The 9,195-nt window shown below is 45.1% G+C and overlaps 1 protein-coding gene across 5 annotated transcripts in view; it reads left to right on the top strand.

Annotated features, from left to right (window-relative positions):
- Positions 1 to 3,923: 3,923 nt before the first annotated feature.
- SHISAL1 (shisa like 1) overlaps positions 3,924 to 9,195 on the top strand; it is a 78,812-nt gene continuing 73,540 nt past the window's right edge. For 3 of the 5 annotated variants that reach the window (XR_001521867.3, XM_015629413.3, XM_033514486.1), the window contains exon 1: positions 4,337 to 4,545. The gene's annotated coding sequence lies outside the window, so the exon portion shown is untranslated. Of the gene's footprint in view, positions 4,034 to 4,336; positions 4,546 to 9,195 lie in introns of those variants that run through there. The other 2 variants (XM_033514487.1, XM_033514488.1) reach the window with 2 other exon arrangements.

Here is a 9,195-nt window from a genome sequence, read left to right as displayed (position 1 = left end):
TTAAATATAATTTTTTTTCCTGAAAATGAAACATACATACATTTATATACACATGTACAGCCTGGACAGCAACAGTAAGGGCCGTCCCCAAGTAATTTATTTGACATTTAGCTTTGTAAAACCATCTTTGGCTATCTTCAGTGACCATGTGATAGCCAAGGCCATGTCCAAACCACCTAAGTTTGGACTGCCCTTTTTGCAGTCAGCACTCTGACTGTTAATTCACTGCAGATGCCAACACTTTTCATCTGGAATGATCTAATGCACCTTGTCAGCATGTAAGTCCCTCACAAAAGAAAACCCATGCAGGTTTCCCCCTAGGTAATCTTTTACAATGAGTTATGAAAGATGAGTGAAACAATATTTGAAACACTGTCTTACAGTATTTTCCAAACACTGTGTGGAAACAGAGCATTTCATGTCATTATAGTCCAATGAAAACTACTAGGAATGCTAGAAGGTAAATTAGCCTTTTCAGAAATGAATCTGATACTGACATGCTGTATTTCTGTGCATATAATACCTTAGCAAGATTTCCTGATGCTACCAAGGGAAAACTTTATGTTAAACATGAAGTTTTTCATCCTCATACAGACAATGAAAGTGAATGGGATTCCCAGGACAGAACAATTAAGCTTTTGGCCTTCCATCTTTAGTGTAGAATACCTGAGAAATTTGGGGTCAGACCCACAAAGGCTTAGACACCTGCTTATCTTCATGTATAACTCATGTCTGCAGATCATTGCAGCATTTGGCCCCTGACACAGTTGTCCCAGTACAGAATCTGCAGTGTAAAGCCTGGGGTGTGAACTTGTCCTTGCTGTAGTCAGTGGGATGTTCCCTGTGAGCAAAGTTAGTTTATGTGAGCCAGTAGAGCTGGCCTGTAAGGGCTAAAATAGCAAATTAGCTTCTCAGATATTGTGAACTTGAAAATACTGCCTTTCTCTAACTCCAGATGAGAGAGAAAAAAGGCTCTTTGAATAGCAGCTTTATGCTATTTTTCATTATTTTACTATTTACTGTGGTATTGTCTCAAGGCCCAAATGAGGTTCCTGTTTAAGGTTTCTTTATATCACATTAAGCAAATGATCACTTCTTGGATTCTAACCATCTTCTGTATTTTTATATAGAGCTTTAACATCAAAACCTTGAAGCAGTATAGGCTGGATTGGGAACACTGCCACACTCGGTGGTATTGAAACCTAACACCAATTCCAGCACTGGTTTTGGCAAGAGTGATAGTTAAATCACTGTCTTTTGATTGGTGTCATCTTCCACACCAAGGCAGGTATTTGAAGGTAACACTGGGGCAGAAGTCATGATTTTGAACAGCTTTATTTATGAAACAGGAGTGCTAGAGTGGGAAGATTTGTAGATATTTTAGAAAATAGAAAGTGTCTACCAACTCGCTAAAATATAATACTTGTTTTATTTTATATTTACTGCAGAAAGAGCCACACAACATCAAGCAGATGATGAGGCTGTTGGGACACAAGCATTTGGTTGCTGCATCTGGTACAAGCATGGGATGACAGAATCATTGATCGGGATTAAATTTTAATTTCTTGTCTTAATTTGCATTTCCCTATTACTGTTTGCTGTGTTTCAACCCTGTGGGTTTGGGATCTGACCAAAAGCCAATTGAAAGCTCAAACCATTAAAAGCCCAGCGTTTCTCTCTTTCCTCCAAAATATTGAGCAAAAATAAACACTCTTCATCCTGATCTTTCCCCTCACACATTTATCCACTGAAAAATGTCTGCTCCTCACAAAATAGGCATGAGTACCACAGAGTTGTTTGTGTCGTATTTAGAGGAGACTGGCCATAGCTTCTCCTTTGGTCACAACAATGAAATGGGTGAGGGTGAGAGTGTGTTACTCTCACAGAAAGAGAAGCACAGAACAAAAGGAGTAGCTGAAGCCTGAGTTCCTTATAGGAATGGACTTGAATCTTTGTGTATGTGTGGGAAGAGTTTCCTTAATACCATCTGCTTGAAAAGAAAAAGAAAAAACAAATGAAGAACAGGGAACAGAACAGCTTATTGCCCTTGTACTCTGGAGATTCAGTGAAATGCAGGAATTGGCAATAGTATGGGACTGCAAGAAGGAAACAGATGAACTGATGGTTCATCATTTCTTTGCTCTGTAATTATTTTATGAAAAAATAACAGCAGCCCACCTAGCCATAAGGAGGGTTTTTTTTGGTGTCTGAAATAGAATTAGTCCCAGTAGGATGGTGAAGCCTAGTTTAACAAAGCTGTGCAATGAGACAACCCAGTATGAGAAACTAGCACAAGCTGACAGGGTATTAATTTCTGTTTGAAATTGTTGAACTCACAGCTTTTGTCTGCTAATGTGCAGAAAACCATGGTTTACATTCCTGCCTGATCTGAGAAGTACATCTGTGATCATTCCTTTCCATGTGCAGTGCCTGTGCAGAAAGAGCACTCCACCTGCTAGGAAATTCAAAACATGTAGTTCCACACAAGATTAAATTAAAATGTGTCAGGGAGAGAGACTAGGGTTAAGAAATGATGCTTTACTTTCTCCAGAACATAATTATAGGGAAGCAGTTGAGAACATTCGGATTAGGTTATCAATCAGCCTAATTTAAACTCGGTCCCATCTTCGGACAATAAACAATGTACATGTGGTGGGCATGAGTCATCATTCTTTGCAACAGTGTCTGGAGCTCCCTACTTTGCATTACATTAAAATGTAAATTAAAAATATTTTTTTTCTTATAATGTTAATTCATGAGAGAGGTCATTTATAGACAGTACTTAGATTAGCTTAGATCTTTGAAGCTCTGAGATGCCAACCACCTGTTGGTCTCTGGAGCTGTGATGCAGAGGGAAGGAGGGGGAGAAGGGGAAGCTTTAGCCATTTTTTGAGGGCTGAGCCCTCAAATCAGTGCCTATCCTCCTCTTCCCATCTCGGGGTTGCTTCAGTCTTTGTCTTGGAGCCGCGGGTGCTGCAGCAGCGAGAGGCCGCCGGGTGCGCAGGTGAGCTCGAGGCTCTCTCTGGCAGCCAGGAAGGCTCACATCGCGCTGCTGTCCGTGTGTCCGCTGGCGTCACGCCGTATAAAAGCCACATTTCCACTACTCTAAAGGCGTGCACTTCCTCCAGCGTCTAAACTCCGGCTTCACGGCCAGCCCCTGCCTAGCCCGGGCTGGTTTAGTCTCCAGTGAGACGTGGGACAAACTCTGGGGCTGTTCCCAGGCGGAGGCCGGGGTTCTCCCGGTGCTCCCTCCGTCCCTCCCGCCGGCAGCTGTGCGCGCACCTCCTTCCCGAACCGGGCAGGGCTCTTCCGTAAGGAATTTTCCTAAGGAACCCCACAGCAGGCGGGCGTTCGGCCGCGGCTCCGCGGGCAAGCCCCGCCGGAGGCACCGGAGGACGCGGCGCCCGCGCTCTGATCCCTCCGATGCTTGGAGAGGATTCCTTCTTAACAGGCTGCTGGATGGATGCTCGCAGAGTGATTTAAAACCACCGAATCGCTGTTTATTAATATAATGCTCTTAAAATTGAACGTACACTTAATCCCCGGTGCCCTCGTAACGCCTGGGAGGGAGGGCGGCGTGCGGGAGCGGGGGGGGAAGAAGAAGGGAGTGGGTCCGGGTCGTAGCCGGGCAGGGAACCAGCGCCTGGCTGGGAGCCCTGGGGAAGCCGCAGCACTGTCGCCTCCTGGTCCGGCCGCCCGCTTTCTGGTGACAGAGCCCAGTCTGCCCAAGGGAAGCCGATCCTTGTGCCCCTCAGAGCGGTACCGCACGGCTCAGCTCCGGCCGCATCCGCCCTGCCAGCGCCCCCTTCCTCATCCATCCCCCCCGCCGGCTCCGGAGGGCGGGCGGCGGCCACCGCAGAGGCGGCCCGGCAGTGCAGGCAGCGCGTCCCTCCCCGGGGAGTCCTGCAGGAGGAGTAGAACAGGGAGAGGGCAGGAAGCACCCCGCTCCCCCGCCAGGTTTCACCTCCATCGGTGACGCCGCCAGCGCCGTGTTCACCCCCATCCCCGGAGGACACTGCCGGGCTTTCCTGAGGTGAGTGGCCACCTCCGGGCGGCTCTGCCTGTCCCCGTGCCGGGACAGGGCTCCGGGCTGCGATGTCCCCGGCCGAACAGAACAGGAGCGCCGACAGCGGGGAAGTTTCCGTGCGGGACAGCGGAGCCAGCGCGGCAGGAGGCGGAGCCGCCACCCCGGAGCTCCAGCTGCTGTAGGGGACGCGTGTGGGAGCAGGGAGGCACCTGGAAAGCCGGTCCAGGTGGAGCGAGAGCAGCTGGTTGGAGCGGGGGCGGGGGCAGGAAGAGAGAAGGTGGAGAAGCGGGCGGGGACAGGAGGGAATGGGGGAGTTGGGGAAGGAGGTTGCAGCAGCAGCTGCTCCTGCTCCTGTGCATCGGTGCCTCCTCCGCCCGCTCGCTGAAGCACCGTGCTCTGCTCTGCTCTCCGAGGTCGGAGGTGCCGCCGCTGCCGTCCCCGGGTACAAGCTGGAGCCACGCTCTCCTTCGTGGACTGTCGGGAAAGGTGGCTGTGTCCGGGAAGCGACTTAGCGCAAGGTGAGGGCTGGTGTATCTGTGTGCCTGTGCGGGTCGCGGGCTGCACTGCTCCATGAGCTGCCGGACATCTGCGGCTCCAGGAGCGGGGCAGAGCGCCCGGCCCGGCCCGGGCTGTGCTGTGCGGTGGCCGCCGTCGCTCCCCCGCGCAGCGCGGTGGCAGCAGCGCTCGGGAAACTTTGTGCGGTCCCCTTCGTGCGCAGGGAGCCGCGGCGAGTGCGCGCTGCGCAGCTGATCGCCCCAACCCAACGGCTGCCTCTGTCTGTTTGGGCTCGGAATTAATGTTTATTTACAGGGCTCGGGCATTAATCACTCATGCCGTGGAAAGCTCATTAGCGGTGACTTGTTTCCATGACGACAGGACCCCTCGGAGCCTTCGGAGTTACCTATTTGCCTGATTGTCTCTCTTTTCATATTTGTACTAGCACCGTGTTTTGTCACCGGGGACAAAAACAAGCAAATAAACCTTGAGTGAGTGATCCTGTAGCCCCTCTTCCGCTTTTCCTCCAAAGCTCAACGATTTCCCTAGACTTAATTGACGAAACGTGGATGTAATTGAGCAAGTGTGAGAGTTACACATGGTTTCTGAGTACTTGTTCTGCTGCATTACCTCGTTTAGGTATAAAGCTTAAACTAAGACGTGTTCTGACTCGTCTCGCGTTCAGCGTACTCCTGAGAGGTGTTAGTGCTAAAAACTGTGATTCTGATCTTCTTGCTTGTATGCCATTTGGCAGCACAGAGCCCTTTGAGGAGATTCGTTTTGCAGTCTCTGATACAGTTGAGCTGGGAAGTAGTGGTGACTTCCCCTCTAAGTTTGTCATCGCGTTGTAGTGTGACCTTGACAGGTCTCTTTAACTTCTTCCTACCCCACTGCTCTTAACAGAAGGAAATATCGCTTACTTGCACCTGTGCTCAGAGTTAATCCAGCACAGCACTTTATCTAAGATGGAGTACTGTTAAAATCGAGTATACGAGTGTGTTGCCCTCTGTTACGAGGAGAGGAGGAGAGAACATACATGATAAGTTCCTTTTCCTTAATGGTAGAGATAAAAATCCTCCTTTTAAACTCCAGTCTTTATTTAACATAGCACAGTCTTGCTGGCCTTCAAAAGGGGGAACCGTTAGCATCCAGCTGTAAAGAGTGTTTCTAATGTTATTTTTTCCTGGTTAACTTTCCTGGGTTATCTTCATCAGAACCAGGTAAAAATGAAAGTCTTTAGCATTTTGAAATTTGTAGGAATATCCACTGTTATAAAGAGTACACCTCCAGTGAGAAGATGCAAGAGTAAGGGAAGAAAATGCTGTGAAACTGAATGACAGTCTTGATCACTTGCCTTAGCATTGCAACCTAAGAGGGACTTAAAAGCTCTTTTTAGAGATAATGATCAAACATACATTTTTAACTTAACGATATGTTAGGTTAAACATCTGAAACTCCCCTGCAAATTTTCATGGTTTTGCATGATACAGTTTAATATGTAGTGTTATGTTGAAGAGCATTGGGAGTGTGTATGGAATCTTTCGGAATATCCAGTTCTGAAATACTGCCTGAGAGACGTTCAGTTGTGACTGTTTCAGATTACTGGAGTAGGAAGTTATAATAGTGGGGGAACTTCTATATGAAGCATACATTCTTTCTTCTTTCTTGAAACACTCCTTCTGAGTGAATAAACTGTTATAAGTGTCTCATGTTATGAGGAGTCTATCCTCAGCTCATTCCAGCAAAGTACTAAAACATCTGCCTCATTCCAAATGCATTGGAGTAGGCAAATCACACTTCAGGCTTTTGCTAAAATACCCTAAAGGTATTTTTACTGAAATACCTCTATGACTTGTGACCTTGAATTTTGTATTCTGTTGTTTAGTAACTCAGTAGTGAGATACCTGTCTGAAAATATTTCTTGTGATTTGAGGACCATCACCAGCCCCTAGTTACCAGTGAAATAATTTTACGACAATCCCATTAATAGAAAAAAAAAACAAACCAGAAATCTTAGTTTTTGTCTTGTCTCCTTTGGATGTCATTGACCTAAATTTCCTTGCTGAATAACTAAATTTTTACTACTTAGTGCTATACAGTCAATACAAGTAGAGAGAAAGTGATACAGGTTTTACTCTGTGCTGTGCATCCTCTGTAAAGCTCAGCCTTTTATTATTGGTGGTATTAAGAGCAACAGATATTCCAGTTAATTTTCAGACCCTAGGTACCATGAGGGGGTAAAAAAAAAAATTCTTAGCTTTATTTTTTAAGACTGGTAGCAGGTATCAAGAAAGATAATTTGTAGCAAGCCTTTATTACTTTTATAGATATTTTCAGAACAATAATCACTTTAGTTTGTGAGAAGGTATCTGAGTATGTAAAGCTGTCACTGATAAAGGGGTTTTGTTTGAGGGAGTGGGGAAAAAAGTACACAGACTTGAAGGCTAAATCTATAAATATGGATAATAATAATATTGCTTTGCTCTGTGTTTTACTCAACATTATATCAAAGTAACTTGGATATAATCTATGCTGGTTTTATAAACAATAGTGCTTCTAATGGTGTTCATATTCAAGATACCTCAAATTGCTCAACCAGCCTATTGCTCAAACTTTGCTGTCATGTGGAAATAGACTTAATATTCTTTGTTTCTCTGGTGTTGGAAGTCCCACACCTGGGATGAATGATACTGGACTGGTATTTAGAGGAGGTGGTTGAGTTTCTTTCTCTGTAAATGATCTACTCTGGACAAGTCATTTTATCCCACTATCTTAACTTTTTCCTATCCCCATTAATCATCATCCAGTGTTGCTTATTTTGCTGTGTGCCTATATTCTGCCTAGAAAGATTTCTGGAGAAGCAGGAAAATGTTAGTGCAGCACAATAACAAAGCGGAGCCAAGATTTTTCCCATCTCAGTCCTAGGTCACTGGCATCTGTACACCAGTGAGATTGTTGGAGATCAGTGTGAAGATGGAGGAATTGCTTCCAGTGCTAGTTCCTTAACATTCATCTTGCTGAATATATTTTAGGGAACCAGATTTCAGAGAAAAAGTTCACAGGGTATGTACTCCAAGGACTTGAAAATAAAGAATGGCTCATCACTGCTTTTCCTCTTTGCTGTCAGGTTGAATGTACTGGTTTTCTGGATGGAAAAATAAGTCCATTATGAATTTAAAATAGGCATACTGGCAGCAAGGGGCTCATGAAGGGCAGAGACCAGCACTAAATATTCAAAGTGAAATTTTTAATTTTTTTCTATATTTTTAGGAGAGGGTTGAGCAGGTGAGTTTCCAGGTATACTTTCTGAGCTTATAAAATGCACAACCTCATTTGAAAGGAGTGAGTAATGGTGTTAGGAAGGTATGAGAGATGTTTCTGTTATTCCAGTTGGGAGCTCAGTTATGTTCTTCATAAGCTACTATAAAGGGTTTATACCTCAAATAGTGATGTACTTGATTTAGCTATAGGGTTTGTAGTTTGGTCTTCATTTCAAAATCATGCTAATAATCTTTCTGATAAACCAGTCTTTTAGACTGAGGCATGATTGTTTTGTATGAAAGGTTTGCAGATGAAAAACTGACTTTTAAAATGGTATCTCTCATATATGGTAGACTTACTTCTGCTTTTCATCAGAATTTAATGGCCAAACTTAAGATAAAACAAAAACTATATTTTTACATACCAGTAGTAATGTAAAACTCTCCTGTTTCTGTCATTTAATTATTTTAAAAAGTGAAACTTATTAAACGTGAAGATGTAAAAATGCTCCTTTCTGGCCTTTCACTTACTCACCATATTTTTAATGAACCATGTATAATAATTTCAAAACTACTTAGGCTTTTAAGGCCCATGTCTGAAACAACCCAAATAAATCTGTGTTTTAAAAAATGCATTCTGGAGGGATGCCTCTCCCCCGTCTCTGAGGTACCTGATTACACACATGCAAATTCACGTACTCAAACTCCCTAGCCATTTTGGAATTTTTGGACCTGGGTGTGTTTTCTACTTATAAAATAGAGATGTCAGCTCAAATTTCTTAGAAATTCAAGTTCTTCCCATACCTGTATTGCTCAGTGTTGGATTCAGCAGCACCTCAGCCATAGCTGCCTTTTACCTTCAGCTGCCAGGATGGGCTGGCAGGGGGAAGGAGCCAAGGAGTGGATTTGGGATTTTCTCCAGGGATAAGGCAGGGGGAGGCCTCCCCTCTGCGTGTGCTGGAGCCCTCCTGCTTCTCCTGTGGGAGTCTCTTGATTTGTAGGCTGACCTTCCCACACTAATGAAGCTTAGCAGGCCCTCCCAATTTTCTCACTTTATGCCAAGATGTCTGATGTTGCAGACAGGGAGTCTGTTCCTGCTCTGTTTGGAGGCAAGAGCAGAATTCTCTCTGATTTCCATAGGAACAAGATGTATTCCTAAACATACTTCAGTAGCTAGAAAGAAACTTCCTAATAAAGAACCAGATTCGTATAACACAGAACACAAGGCATTGTTCTGAGCTTCACTTCAGAGCTCTTAGCAGTAACGTGTCTGCAGACCAAGCACTGCAAACAGCAAATCTCAGGGCATTCCTTGGAGCACTGTTGTCTCGGTTCTAGAAGACAGGTGTCTGCTAGGGAGAGCAGGAGCCTCCCTTCGGATGAATGAATGTAGACCCCCTCCCTCCGAATTAT

The sequence above is a fragment of the Parus major genome, chromosome 1A, assembly GCF_001522545.3.
Source record: "Parus major isolate Abel chromosome 1A, Parus_major1.1, whole genome shotgun sequence".
NCBI lineage: Eukaryota > Metazoa > Chordata > Aves > Passeriformes > Paridae > Parus > Parus major.
This window is presented reverse-complemented; position numbering and strand designations above follow the sequence as displayed.